Raw genomic sequence first — 14,760 nt, 5'->3', positions numbered from 1 at the left:
TTCCAGATACCATTCCTCCTTCCACTCTGTTCTTGGTTCCAGCTACCCTCATCCACCCTCTAGCTTCTTCCCTTAACCCCACCCCTGGCCCAGACCCCAAGCCTGTTCCTGGTCTCAGCACAGCCCCAGCCCTACCGTGTCTCCCCTTCCCAGCGACTCCCTAATGCTCGGCTCACTCAGCACAGCCATTCCACGGCACCCCCCCAGCAGCACCAACAACTTCTTGGGCAAGCCCGGGCACTTCTCCATGGCTGGTTGGCCACTTAGCTGCCGTGTGGCCTTGGACCAGGTACTTGATCTCTCCATAAGCTTCCGTTCCTTATAGCAACATGGTGGCCGTCCCTGCAGCCCTCATTTCCCTGCTGGGGCTGTAAGGGTTAAGTTAGAGGCCTCCCCAGGCCGCAGGGCAGGCATGAGCATAAAGCCCGTGCATGGTGCTGGCCCGTGGCAGGCTCACTGACTGCTGGGAATCATTGCTTTCTGAAAAAGAGAAAAAAAAAAGTTGTATGGGATTATTACAGAGCCGTTTAAAAAAAGACAGCTCTCTATGTACGGCTCACAGATGCAGCGCTCAACGACAGAGCAAAGTGAAGAAGAGCATGCGTAGTTTGATATTTTTTGTTTCAAGAAATGAGGGGAAAAAAAAAGAAATGAGGGAAAATCGGAATTCAGTTCCCATCAATGTGATTAGAAATACATGCGCACGCGCGCGCATGCACACACACACACACGCACATTCTAAAGGTACAGAGGGCCAGGGATGGTTTCAGGGTACAACTCAATCTGTTCTTCAGAATTTCATCCCATGCAAATATATAAGCTCTTAAAAAGATGAGTTCAAAAAGGTTAGCGATCCAAGTCATCCCTGGTTCTCTGCTGAAAGCTGAGATCCGGAGCAGGATTGGGTGAGAAGACATCCCAACTGGGATTTCATCTCTATCTCTCAGACAGAAAATCCACCAAACGGAGGACATGTCACTTCCAGTCACCTTGGAAAGTTACCGAGTAGAGGCTTTAGATCTCCGCGGGACCCAGTCTGTGATCAGAGATTCCTATGAAGGGCGTGCGGCAAGTCAACGAGCTGATGAGTCAGTGCTTGCATCAAATGGAACATATGTATGATGCTTTTAAGTTGACACAGTGGTTTCACACCTGTCCCCTCACCGGGGTTTCCAGCCATACACTGAAGTGAGCATTCCAGTTTTTATTATTCCTCTGACTGTGTCCTTGATGGTTTGTAGCAGGAACTGCCACAGCCAGCCCCTTCTGCCCGGGGCACTCACCATCCTGCTGGCTTCCTACTGTAAACACCAGGGGCCCTGTCCTGAAGGCTCTCTCGGCCTGCCATGGCTCAGCCCGGGCTGTGGGCAGGCCAGAGTGTGAGGTGTTGTGTCCCTGGGAGCCTCCTGATGTTTCAGGGCCCCAGGTGCCTCACCCCTGATGGGCCCCAGTGAGGTGGGGCTACACAGTCTCCTTGGGTCCCGGCTGGGATTCATCCTCAGTTGCCTCCCGTGGTAACCAGACCCTCAAAGCAAGGATCCTGGGGGGGCTTCCTTCCCTTCCCCTCCTCCTGCACCCCCTCCCACACCGTCATTTCCTGCAACCCCCTGCTCAGATGAGTTATGTGCCCTCACCTTTCCTCTCAAGGTCACCCTCCGAGGGAACCTGGCCTGAGCCAAGACACGTCCCCAGCAAGTGAAGGGGTAGAAACGGACTGGAGGTCTTGTTTCCCTCCACCCTCTGCTCTGCCCCTGAGAAGTGTCCGTGGGAGAAAATGCCCAGAACGGAGAGGGCAGACTTTCTCTTCAAAACTCAGGCTGAAGGAAGCCACGGAATCCAGCACCATGAGCTCTGAGAACAGAGTATTCAAAGCCAAGAGAAACCCGATACTAGTTAATGAACACCAGTATCTGAACTTGTCTTTTGGAGCAACATTTTAAGAATTGTTGTGATTTTTATTTTCTTTCTCCATTTATTATTTCACGTCTGGAAAATAACAGTCAATAGTCACCAGGCTGTTTCACAGACGTGCTGTGCTGCTTTGGGTTTTTGATGCCTTACTTTTCCAGTCCAAGAATTAAATTGTTGTTTAAAATGGTCTATTATTTTCTTTTGAAGGCTGATCCTCTCTTGAAGGGAGCTCTGTTTCAAGAACAGCAAGGGGGCTGCCTGGAAGGCTTGGAAAGGAGCTGGTATCCAGGCCCTAACCCTGTATGATGCGGCGGGGGGGGGGGGGGGTGGCAGCAGGCAGGAGTCGGGAGAGGCCTCCCCAGGCTGCAGAACTGGCCTGCTTGTGTGCACTGAGGCTGGGCACACGCTTCTTGGAGCAGGGCTTGAGCCAAACTAGACCCCATATGTGAGTGGCTGAACAGGGGTTCCAGAGGGAGGAAGGAGGAAGAGGAGAAAAGGAAAGACCAGCGGGAAAACATACCTGTTCTCCACCAGACCAAGACTGGAGCTCTGAGGGTGAGCCTGCCCCAGGACCAGCCCTGAGTAGAACTTGGGGAGACACTCAAGGAGACCCTTGAGTCACACGGAATGCCTGTGGCAGTGGCCATCACTACTCCAGGACACTGGAAGCCTTGCTAGAGACCCAGGCTCCTTCCCTAAGACCCAGACTAGTGAGGCAGGGCCCCGGGGAGGCCCTCTTACCAGGTCAGGGGCTCCATCCAGGGGACAGGATGAACCGCCAGGAGGATGTGCGGTGCTCAGGGCTGGCCTGTTGGCTCAAAATTTCCTAAATGACAGAGAAGCAAGATTAAAAAGCCTAGGGCCCCCTGTTCCATTCAGCTCCTATCTCTTGTGTTCTAACTAGTGGGGTTTGTCTGCGGGGACACGGATGCCACGCACATTAGAGGTTCGATTCCCCACAGCAGCGCAGGGCACTCAGGAGGAGCTCAAGCAAGGGGATGGAACAGAATGTACACGGGAGCGCTCTGAGTTTCACCATCTTCCTTGAGTTTGTTTGGATCAGGGAAAGGGACGAGAGTGGCTTGTGCTTGAGTCATCGCAGATGAGTTGGATCGGCTGGCGGCCCACAACCCTGAGTCTCCGGGTGGGATCCTGTGGCTCGGGGTCCCACGTGGACACCTCCCTCCGCCTGAGGGTGGCGCATGGCAGATTCCCGAGGCGGGACGAGTCCTGCTCGGCTGGAAGGCTACACGTGCGGGCTGATGATCCTTTAGGTTCTGAAGGGTCCTCTCTTGGTGATGGATTTTTCTTAACATTGTCAGCTGCCTTTGTGGCTTTCCCTGTGACATGGCCCTTGACGGTACCCTGGAATTGGCCAGAATTAGTCTAGAACTTTGCTTAAGAGGGTATGAAGATTTTGGAGCATAACTTTTGGGTGAAAAATGGGCTTGCAGAGCGATAAGAACAAGAATCCAAAGCTCGGGGCTTTCCCTCCCGCTCCCCTCCCCAGCTTGCCCCATCCTTATTTTAGCTCACTTTATCTTTCCTCTGACAAGTCTGCTTTTCTTCCTTTTAAGTCCCCAAAGTAATGTAGCATTCCAGGAGCAGAGCCTGCTGCCTGGGTTTGAATCCCAGGGCTCTCTCTCACTGACTGAGCAATTATGGGGCAGTGACTTAAGCTCACGGCGCCTCAGTTTCCCCATCTGTACACTGTGGACGTCGATGATGATAGCCTCTACCACACAGGGCTTTTTGAAGTTGAAATACATTAATAATTGTTTTTGTTTTGTTTTAAAACAGTAATGATTGTAAAAGGCTTAGGAAACTGCCTGCAAAGGGTAGAGACCGAATGAGGGTTAGATGACATTATTCCCTAGCAGAGTTAGTGCAGGTAAAAGAGAATAACGAGATAAAATACATTGCAGGATGCTCAGATTTTGCCCTTGAAAGGGTCCTGAAGCTCCTGGGAGTCTCCAGAGAAAGAAGAAATATCTGGGAAACAAGGTGGCCTTTCATTGAGATGTGGCCTAGGATGGGAATCCGTATTCTCACTTAGAGTCTTGGGGGGGCTGTATGACCCTGTGCTAACCAATTAATCTCTCTGGGCCTTAATTCTCTCATCAGTGAAAAAAAAGAGGGGGAAAGAAGGGAGAAAAAGGAAAAGTAAATAATACAATCTTATTGCGCAGAACAACCTGGCTCCTAAGGAGGACTGGATGGTCTAAACGATTTTCAATGCCATTGTAAGTTGATGCTGGAGGGCAATGCCTTCTCTGTGATCTTTCAGACCCTCGAGCGCCAGGGATGAGCTTGTTGCTGCTGGATGGTAGAAATGAACTCTCTCAGGTTGTATTTCCAATAATTTGAATTAATGTAAGTTAAAAATAAAAAAAGTATTTCCTGGAAATGGTGGTTGATCAACATCTTCCTTATCACTTCTCCAATCACAAAGGAACAGAAACAATTTATTTGGGGCTCGGAACTCGTTGATCTGCGTTTCCTTCACAGCTCTGAGGAATGTCGCTTCTGAATCCTAAATTGAGAAAAAGCATTGGCCAAAAGGTTATTTCTCATTTGTGAAGATATTTGAAAAAGGAATAAATATATAGAAGATGGACATATGAGTTTATATATGTTTGTGTGTGTGTGTTCATATGCATATATACATATATATAAAGATATAGATAAATAGATGTATGAATCTATGTATGTGTGTATATGAATATATCTATCCTATTTTATTTTGTTTATTTTAAAGACTATCTTTTCAGAACAGTTTTAGGTTCACGACAAATTTGGGAGGAAAGAGCTTTCCCATATTCTCCTGCCCCAACACATAAACAGCCTACACCATTATCAACACCCCCCTGCCCAACCTGAACCCAGAGTGAGACATTTACTACAATGATGAACTTACACTGACACATAATCACCCCAAGCCCATAGTTTACTTTAAGTTTTATTCTTGGTGTTGTCCATTCTATGGGTTTAGACAAATGTGTTAAGACATGTACTCACAACTATAATTCACAGAGTATTTTCACGGCCCTAAAAATCCTCTGTGACCTGCCTTTTCATCCCTCCCCTCCCATTCCTGGCAACCGCTGCTATTTCTACCCTTCTCCGTAGTTTTGCCTTTTGCAGAATGCATACAGTTGGAATCATTGAGTCTGTAGCCTTTTCAGGTAGGCTTCTCCACTTACTAATATGCATTTAAGGTTCCTCCATGTCTTTTCATGGCCTGATAACATTTCTTTTTAGTGCTAAATAATACACCATTGCCTCGACGTGCCTCAGTTCATCGATTCACCTCTAGAAGGACACTTTGGTGCTTGTGTGCAAGTTTTCAGTTCCTCCGAGTAAATATCAAAAAGCACAATTGCTGGATTGTATAGTAAGAGTATGTTTAGTTTTATGAGAAACTACCAAATTATTTTCCAAAATGGCAGCCCCATTTCTCATTTCTTGTAGCAATGGATGTGGGTTATTATTGTTCCACCTGTTTGGCAGCATTGGTGGTGTCAGTATTCTGAATTTGGGCCATTCTAACAGGTATGCGGTGGTATTCATTGTTGTTTTAATTTGCATTTCCCTGATAATATGTGAAATGGAGCATCTTTCCGTATGCTTGAATCCTATCTGTATATCTTCTTTAGTGAGGAGATTGTTAAGGTTGTTAGCCCATTTTTTATTTGGGTTGTTTGTTTTCTTATTGTTGAGTTTTAAGAGTTCTTTGTAAATGTTGGATAGCTGTTTTTCTCAGATGTGTCCTTTGCAAATTTTTTCTCTTTGTGGCTTGTCTTCTCAATCTCTCGATGGTAGCTTTCATAGAGCAGAGGTTTTTAAGTTTAATGAAGTTTATGGTGTGTCTCTTTGGGCTTGTAGTTAAAAAGTCATCACCATATATTTGGCTACATAAAAAGTATTTTAAAAAACCAACAAAGGAATATGAAATTGGGGCTACCCCGGACAATCTGAGATGATGTGCAGGGAACAATTGTTCATCTCTCTGGCCTCTGTCTATCCCTTCCTGGGAAGCCCTGATTTCCATCTGTGGGCTCCCTGTTAAAGCCAGCCTGCAGGGAATGTGTGATCTAGCTTAAGCCAGTCAATGGGTCTGGGCCTTGGCCACAGTGATTGGCTCCGTTTTGGGCAACTGGTCAAAGCCAATGCAAGCAAAATGAAGTTTGGCCTCTCATTTAGAAATTGGGAGCCAAGGTATTCTTTCCCTTCCTTTCCCAGCATGGTTTATGAATGTGAGGAATGAAATTTCTGTAGCCATTTTGTTACCTGGAAGGGAGCCATTCTGAAAACAAACCACATATAGAAGAGATCAGTGCAGAGAAAATGTTAGACAACAGAATGGGGCCCCCTGGAAGATTTAGACCCTCTGGAATAAATTGAGCCAGAAGACTGTTCTCAGTCTGGACTTTTAAGTTACATGATCCAGTACATTTTCTCTATTGGTTGGGGTCTAGTCAGGAATAGAGAAACCACGTGAGATATTTCAAAACACAGGGACTTAATAAAAAATTTATTTATGCAAGTAAGAGATCAAAAGGAGGATGCCGAGGTAACCCAGAGATTAATATGGCTTGAGCCAGCAGAAAAAGAGAGGGTGATTGCCAGAGCTTACGAGTTTGGAGAGAGAGGGTCCCATGTGATCGTGCTGGGTACCTGGGGGGGAACTGCATGGCTTGTGTTGAGACCCTTGAAGCTCTCAGACCACTAAGGGGAGAGGAGGCAAGAGCTGATGGGTGCTCACACGCCCAAGGTGGTTGATCTAATGGCCCAGAGCACATGGCCCAGTAGACGAGCAAGCTAGTGCAGCTGGCACTTCCCAAGGGATCAAGGCTGATGGTCTGTCCCTCCTTAGGGGCATGGTGAGGGGGCTCTGGGAATACCAAAAGGATATGGGAAGCAAGTCCACTTTCTACACCTGTGGAGAGACATTGTCAGGAACTGAAAGTTAGAAATGAAGTCCTTCTCCCCTTCTCCTACCTCCAAATCCCCCTCTAGTGCGTCTTACTGACAGACCCTCACAGAAACCCAGCTGGAAGGACAGTTTATTAAATGAGGCTTGCAGAGTACCATTCTAGCACCACAGAGCCAAAGGACGAGCTGGTTGCTGAGAGAAGAGAGGTAAAGAGCAGGCGCGATGGCCTAGCCAATCTGAAATGGGCTTCGTGTTACTTGCATCCTACTGATAGACCCAATTGTCCTGATAACCATAATTACAGCCTTATCATATTTTTCTTTGGGTTATAATCTGGAAACCATCTTGGTAATCCCAAACTCTACTGTTTACTTTGAAATCCTCTGTTGATTGCTGGGTGTTCATCTTCTAGTATCTCCGATGAGAAGACCAAGCAAGACATCAGGTTTATGCCAAGCTGACCACTTCCCTTTTGGAAAAGCTCCTAGTGGATGGAAGTGTTGGGATGCATTGCAAGAAGAAAATCTGAAGCTTCTTTTTGGGGTGGGAATTGGACTAGGATGCTTTTGGCTTCAGGAAACAGGAAATGGCTTAAAATGGCTCAAAGGATGACAAAACATTCCCTCACATAACTGGAGCTCCAGGGATAGGCAGTTTCAGGAAGGCTAATTCCTCAGCTCATCTATATCTTTAAGGATACAGGTTCTTTCCATGTTTTCTCTTTATCTTCGTTCTCATCTTGTTTATTCGGACAATGCCCCTACATGGTTGTAGTAGCTGCCTGTTCCAAAGATGTTATCCAGATCTAATAGAAGAACATCATCTTTTTTTGTGTGTCTCTTTCTTGGATCCCCCCTAATGGAGTTTCCATAACGGGCTAGACCCAAGTCATGCTGTACCTAAACCCATTACCAGCAAGGGGGCCGGAAACACCATAATTGGCTCAGATCAGCCAGAATTCTCTTCTGAGCTGGGGTTATGGTGTCTATAGGTACCTATACCATCAATGAGGGTAGCCAACCACCAGACAGTTATTCTCCATAAAAATATGCAATCAGATTTGTAGTAGGGATTTTACCTTCTGCAATTGTGAAAGCTGGTTAAACCCTCTCTATAGGCATGTCATCTTTGCATCTGGTGCTGTGGCTTCAAAGGCCACAGAACAGGAAGTGGGGAAGGGCAGATGGGGATAAAGTGAGGGAGAGCAAGGATAAGCTGGATGGGAATGGACTGGAACCTGAGTCAGTTCTGAGGGTTTCCAACCTCCATATCCTATAGGAGAAGCAGGTGCCTGTTGTCACTGAGATCCAAGATACCCAAGGCACTGGAGGAGCCTAAGGCGGATCCAGACAAGGTGAAGCAGTTGTAGGCATGGCCATCATTCCTTGATAATGAGATGAGCTTGGTAATCCCGCCCCAATCTTCCGAGCTTGACATGTGGCCTCCAAATCTCACGCAAAGGTATCTCTCATAGCCCCACTGGAAAGATGCAGAAAGGGAGATTCTGGGAAACAAAACTTGGGCTGGCCCTGCTGACATACTATAAACCATCACAGTAACCTTCCTGGAGGAAGTGATCTTGAACCAAATTGGGGTGCTGTAGGTGAAGAAGGAAGAAACAGATTTGGGGGAAACAACCAAAAGTGTATATGCTCCAAGGTGAGCAGTTTTTGGCCGCTTCGTGCTAGGATCCAATATCATGCATGCATGGATTGTGTGTGTATAGTGCACGTACTATAACAGCACTGCATAACCGTAGGCTCTCTCGCTCTCTCTCTCTCTGGGCTTATCAGAGGCCAAACCCTGGCAGAAAATACTAAAGAAAAATAAACTCATTCCTTCAGCATTTGGTGCAGTGCCTGCCCTACCTCTGAGTCACCACCACACTGTTCACTTCCTCTGCTTGGAACCCCCTCTCTCCACTTCCTGTTCTCATTCAGCAAGCATGCATTAAGCGCCTACTGTTTTTGGGCTGCAGGGGACACAAGAAGAGGAAAAACTGAACTTGAGCTCCCATTCCAGGGGGGAATCCTTCTTCCTCTGCCCTAAAATCCCCCTCCTTCTAGAAACCTTCCCAGATGTCTTCTCAAGCTCTCCAGCAAAATATTGCAGTCCCGGCCCCAGTTTCTGCACGGCTGTAAGTGATTATCTACAAGGATGTGTGTATATGGACATGTCATTTTTGTTTTTAATGAATGCTTTATTTTTGTTGGTCCCATCTTCCCCCTGGAGCGCATAAGAACTTTGAAGGTCGGGTTTCTGTTTCCTTCCCTGCTCCTAACCACGTGCAATGTGCAGGGCGGCTGTGTTCAAAAGGCAGAAATCCAATCGGGCTTCCCAAAGACAACTGGCAGCATTTCCATGCGCCTTGGAAGAGGCAAAAGGGGTGTCTCACACCCACTCCGTGTGGCCCTCGACACCCTGTTTTTATCTGTTCTGTTGTGATCAGTATTATTGCCCCATTCTACTGTGAGGAAGTTGACCTCAGGCTTGTGGGACTTCTGGAGGGTCTCACTGCTGAAGAAGTGCAGAAGCAGACCTCCAGGTCATGCTCTTGCCTCGAGGGATTTACACTGGGCTTCACGGTTCCACCAACCTCAGGGTGCGTGGGTGCAGGAGCGTTGTCACACATTCACCAGGGCCCTACTCTGTGGGGGGCCCTGGGCTGAGGTTTCCTTGTAAGTGTCACTACCAGACCTCAGGAGCTCATGTAACTTGTAAGTGGCAGACTGAAGCTCGCATCTAGGTCTTTCTAGTACCAAAATGCATGTATCTAACCGCTATGTCCTCCTGCCATAACCATGCTCTAAAAGGATGTGAGTGAATGTCTAGAATTCACATTTTGGCCCTGGAGCTAGACCCACCACAGTTGAAACTCCAGTTCTGCAGCCTTGGGCAAGATGCCTCTTCCCTTCTCTGTACAGCGAAGAATAAATAAACAAAAAATAGTACCAACCTCACGGGCTGGTTTGAAGATTAAATGAAAGAATAAAATACATATATGTGCATGCTTTCCATAATGTCTGGCATGAGGTGAGCATAAGTATTAGATTTTATTCTTATAATAGCAATAATTCTCATTATTGACCTCGTTCAATCATCCTGGCCAACAGCTTGCCTAGCAAAGCCATCTTTGTCAGGGCATTGTCAGCACCAAAAGGCTTGAATTCCGGGGAGCCTCCAATTCCCCCAGAAGCTTGTACCAGAACCATCCTTGCAGCTGCTCGGGAAAGCCTGTGCGTGCAGCCGGGCTGCAAAATCCAGGCCTTATTGATGTCCTGTCTTAGCTGGCCCCACTCAGCTGCTCCACACATGTTCCATAAATGGGAGTCATTAGCGGCAAGCCCCATAAACACTCCCTTCTAACCATGCTGTGCCGCGTGTGCAGGATGTGGGGCGACCGCTCCATCAAGTCCCGAAGCCCAGATATGAAACAGCTATCAGCGTGCATATAAAGCAGCATGTCCTAAAAAGAGCCTTCCAGGGGCCAAGGAAGGGTGGGGGAGTGAGGAGACAGCTCCTCTTGGCTGCCTGAGCCAGCTCTCACTTACCTCCCTGTAAAGGACCAGTTGGTTCAGATGAATAATCACAGGGATCTGGCTCAGACTTCTCCACTGGGACATTTGAAAGTGATGATCTTCTTTGCATTTAATAAAACTTCTTTATTAGGTTCCCCAAATCTCAAGTTAATTGAGGGGGCAGATTCACTGCGAAGGGGCTGATGGTCTTGGGTTCGCAAGGCTGAAACAGCTCTATGGCAAGCACATACGAAGGCATTGTGTGTTCAAGTGGCTGGTGGGGGAAGCTTGAGGAGCTGGAGTTGTGGCAAAACACAGTCTTGCTCCCTCTCAACGGTTCTAGGGGAGCCTGGAATAGGGAAAGAGCCACAGCTTTCCCTATTAAAAGCACGGAGCTTCTGCTAAATTGGGGGTCTCAGTGAGAGGCTGCAGAAGAGGGGTGGGCCTTCAGAGAACCAAAGGTTAATATTCCGGATGCAAGCTTGTTGACCAGGTCTTTCCTAAGAAGAAGATGGAATTCGATGCATTTAACTCAGTTAGGTACAGTTATGGCAGCAGAAGCAGCAGAGAGCAGGTAAATTTGTCTCTCTAAGCCTCAGTTTTGCCATTTGTAAAATGAAGATAAGCCTAGACTATCAGGTGTTGGAGGAAGCAAGATGTCTGGGCTGGGGTTATCCCTGGGGCTGGCATAAAGAAAGACACAGTTACTATCCCACCATCCCCTGAATGCCCAAGAGGGTGTTCCCAGGGTGGTGGGGGTGGGAAGCCCCAATTGTGGAACGTAGTGAGGGGCCTTTAGGGAAACCACAGCTTAGCAAGAAACAGTCCAGAGCTTGAGGCCACCAAGGCCAACTCCTGATTACTCCATGGCCCTCTGCCAGAGGGAGTGGGAAGGAGAGGGGGAATCTGAAGTTCAGAGGGGCAGAAAGAGGAAGAGGGGGGTGTGAGGAGAAGGCGGAACAGAGAGGAGGCAACTTGCCAAACTGGGGAGAGGAAGAGGTGGGCAGAGGCCAGGCCTGCCGGCAGGCCCACTGGGCCGCTTCGTCAGCAGCAGAAGCCATGTCGGCCCTGGGTCCAGCCCAGCCCCTAAGGAAGAGGAGCAGGCGCTGCTGGTTCTCCTGAGGTGATGAGCTTTCTGAAGGGAAGCAGGTGCTACAGAGAGGGAAATGGGGAGCGAGGGACACGGGAGGACCTTGTTAGTTTGCCAACTTTTGAGCCAGAAGGGTTAATAACAGGTTCAGACCCACAGCCCTAGATGCATTCAGGTACGGGGTCCAGGCAGATCCCAGTCACAGGGATTAGGTGGGTGACTGGATTAGGCACAGGTCCCAGTCCCAAACACTGCCATTGAGCTCCCCACCTTGCTTCCCTGGGCTGGCCTCTGCCCTGAGCATCAGGAGCACCAGTCCCTCGGCTCCTTCCTCGCCGTGCCCATATGCAGAAAGCTTCCTAGTCTGACAGGGACCCCCCACCAGAGTGATACATACCTCTCTGTGCAGAGGGAACTCCTTATATGGCTCCATCCCCTCTAAGAACTGTCTGTTTCTTTCTCCCGAGATGACATCCCACTCTAGCTTTCAGACCAGAACTCTCTTCACACATTCTTGACAACGGGCAATATGGTTTCCTATTTTCCCCTCACCCACTCCCCTTGAATTTCAGGAGACTGAAAGGATGTGTGGCTCTTCCTGCGTCTTCATTATTGTGCTCCTTCTGTCTGTCCTGCTGTCCCAGTCCCGTGTTCCATGTTAATAACTTCAGAAACAAGTCTAAGAGGCCGTGGGGAAGTGCTAGGTTGTCATCTCCCGAAGAGGCAGATGGCATTTCCTCCTCTCTGCACCTCCAACCTGCAAACCTCTGACATTTCTACAGTTTGCCTCATTCCCTTCATCACACCGTGCCCACCACGGGCCTCAGGTTTTGTTTATTATCCCTTTAAATTACATACCCCCTTAAGAGAGAAAAAGAAAGTCTGATACGGAGAACAAAGAAAGTTAAGGCCTTTTAAAGTACTTTTATGGAGGCTTTTCATGAACTTTAAGAACGGAGTAAAAAACAAGTGTGAAAGGATTTTTCAAGGAAGGAACATGCTTTTGCAATTTGCTGGAAGTTTTCCCTTGTGTTCCAGAAAAGCAGCCTCCCCATTACTCACCAGGGAGGCACGCAGGCCAGGGAGGAAGGGGGTTCAGCGAATAAAAACAGGCCTTTCCCCCATCCATGTGCAAACAACACTTAATAATCAAATTGAAAAAACACACAAATGAAATTAAAACGTTTTCCAAATGGGCTGCAGCCCTGAGGCCAGACTTCATGGGGCCGTGGCTTGGGTGAATTTGTATCTCTGCCTTAATTGGGCTCCAGGCAAAGTGGCTGTGGGGAAAGCCAGATTCTGGTGTCAACAGGAGGGTAGGACACAGCCACTGGAGGCATGGAGGCCAGATGGGAGCCAGCACCCCAGCCTCTCTGTTGCTTTGTCTCCCCGGGGTGTCACCCATCTCCTGGGACTCAGTTTATAAGGCTGCACAGACCTCTCCCATATGGCTCACCCCTGTAACTGCACTGGGTCCCTCACTCATTCATTTGCTCACTGGGTCCCATCAGCGATGGACTCGCTATCTTTTCTCCAATCTTAAAACAAAAACAAGAAAAAAAGCCCCGAAGCCAAAACTTCTCCTGACCTCACGTCCCCTTTGGCTGTGAACCCATCTCTCAGCTCCTGTTTCGGTTGCCTGGACTCCGGTGTCCAGCTATTCCCTTCCTGATCTCTCCTGTGCTCCATCTGCTTGGACTTCTGCCCACCTCAGCCCACCAGAACTGTCCTGCTGAGGTTAGGGTCAGCAGTCCCCTCTGTGTGAATAAATCAGGTCTCCAGCCTCATCCTTGTCCCACCAGCAGCAGGGGGCCAACACTTCCTCCCAGAGACACTGCTCTCCCTTGGCTTCTCTCCACCACTTCCTCTGGGTTCTCTGTCTGTGCTGGCCATTCCTTTAGAACAGCCTTGGCTGGTCCCTCCTTTCCTCCTGACCTCTTGTCTCAGAGCAATCCAGTGTGCACTGCTTGAACCTTCTCTTTATACTTATTTCTTTGGTGATTTCATTCAGTCTCATGGCTTTGCAATTACTGCATGTGCTGATGACTCCCATATTTTTATCTCCTTAGCTTCCCCCCTGAATTTCAGACTTGTGTACCCAATGGCCTACTCAACATCACCAGCTGGTTGTCAAATAGACATTTCAACTTTAGCATGTTGAAGACTGAGTCAAGTCCAAGGTCTTTACAGTGACCCTACATATTCTACCCTCCTTGAAATTTTTCACCCCCTCTATCCTCAGTGGGCTTCTTGCCATTCCTTGAAAAGACCAGGCAGGGTCTCCCTGTGGGGCCTCTCACTCACTGTGCCCTCTTTGGGAGGCTCTTCCTCCAGACATCCACACAGCTAACTTTAGTTTTGTTTTGTCCCGAACCAGAATCCAATCCAACATATTGCTGTGGTTCAGACTTTTTAGTTTCTTGATCTAGAACTTCCCCACCACATTTTAAAAAAATGATATCGATTTTTTTTTTTTAAGAAATGCTGATTGCCTTAGAAAGTGTCCCTTGCTTCCCAGTGGCCAGACCGTCTCCTCTTGGTGTCATTTAACGTGTTCCTCTACCCCTTGTATGACCTGTAAACATGGTGCCTCAGCAATCCGTCTCATATGGTGTCTCTTGCTAGTATTTGACAGTTGTTGCCTTAAGCTCTCTGCTGGTTCCCTGAGCAGGCATTAGGGTTGCTTATCCATCCTCACTTATGCGGCCATGTGCACTATCATTGTTCCCCAAGGATTTTTCTTTGGCCACCATGCCTTCCCATTATATACAAATTCATTTACTTCCATTTTTTAAATCTACCTTCTTTACGCTAATGGCGTCCCAAATTCATAGCTGCAACATCTGCTAGAATCTTTGGTTGGATGATATTTATTCTTTTTTTTTTTTTACACACACACACACACACACACACACACACACATATTTATGTTGTGCCTAAAGAAAACCAGTTTAGCAAGGTTAAGTAGAGAATGTTCATTCAGTTCGATTTCTTCTTCCATTGTACAATAGGCAGTATATAGACCATATCATCCACTGAAACATCATTCATTTTTCCTACACGCTTCATTTTCTGTTTTTTTTTTTTTTTAATTTTTAGGATGATATTTATTCTTGCACTCTCTCTCTCCTCAACTCTCTGCAGAATGAACTTTGTGACAGGCATTACAGATGAAGCCAAGAACAAGGCAAATATACTTCCTGCCCTCATGGAATTTACTATCTATGGGGAAGGACAGACTCTAAGCAGATAGGCTGAGAGCAGGCAGGGCGATGCATGTCAGGTACAGGAAGTCACACTGAGGA

Source organism: Mustela erminea, chromosome 2 (genome assembly GCF_009829155.1).
Source record: "Mustela erminea isolate mMusErm1 chromosome 2, mMusErm1.Pri, whole genome shotgun sequence".
Classification (NCBI taxonomy): domain Eukaryota; kingdom Metazoa; phylum Chordata; class Mammalia; order Carnivora; family Mustelidae; genus Mustela; species Mustela erminea.
Note: the sequence above shows the minus strand (reverse complement) of the source record.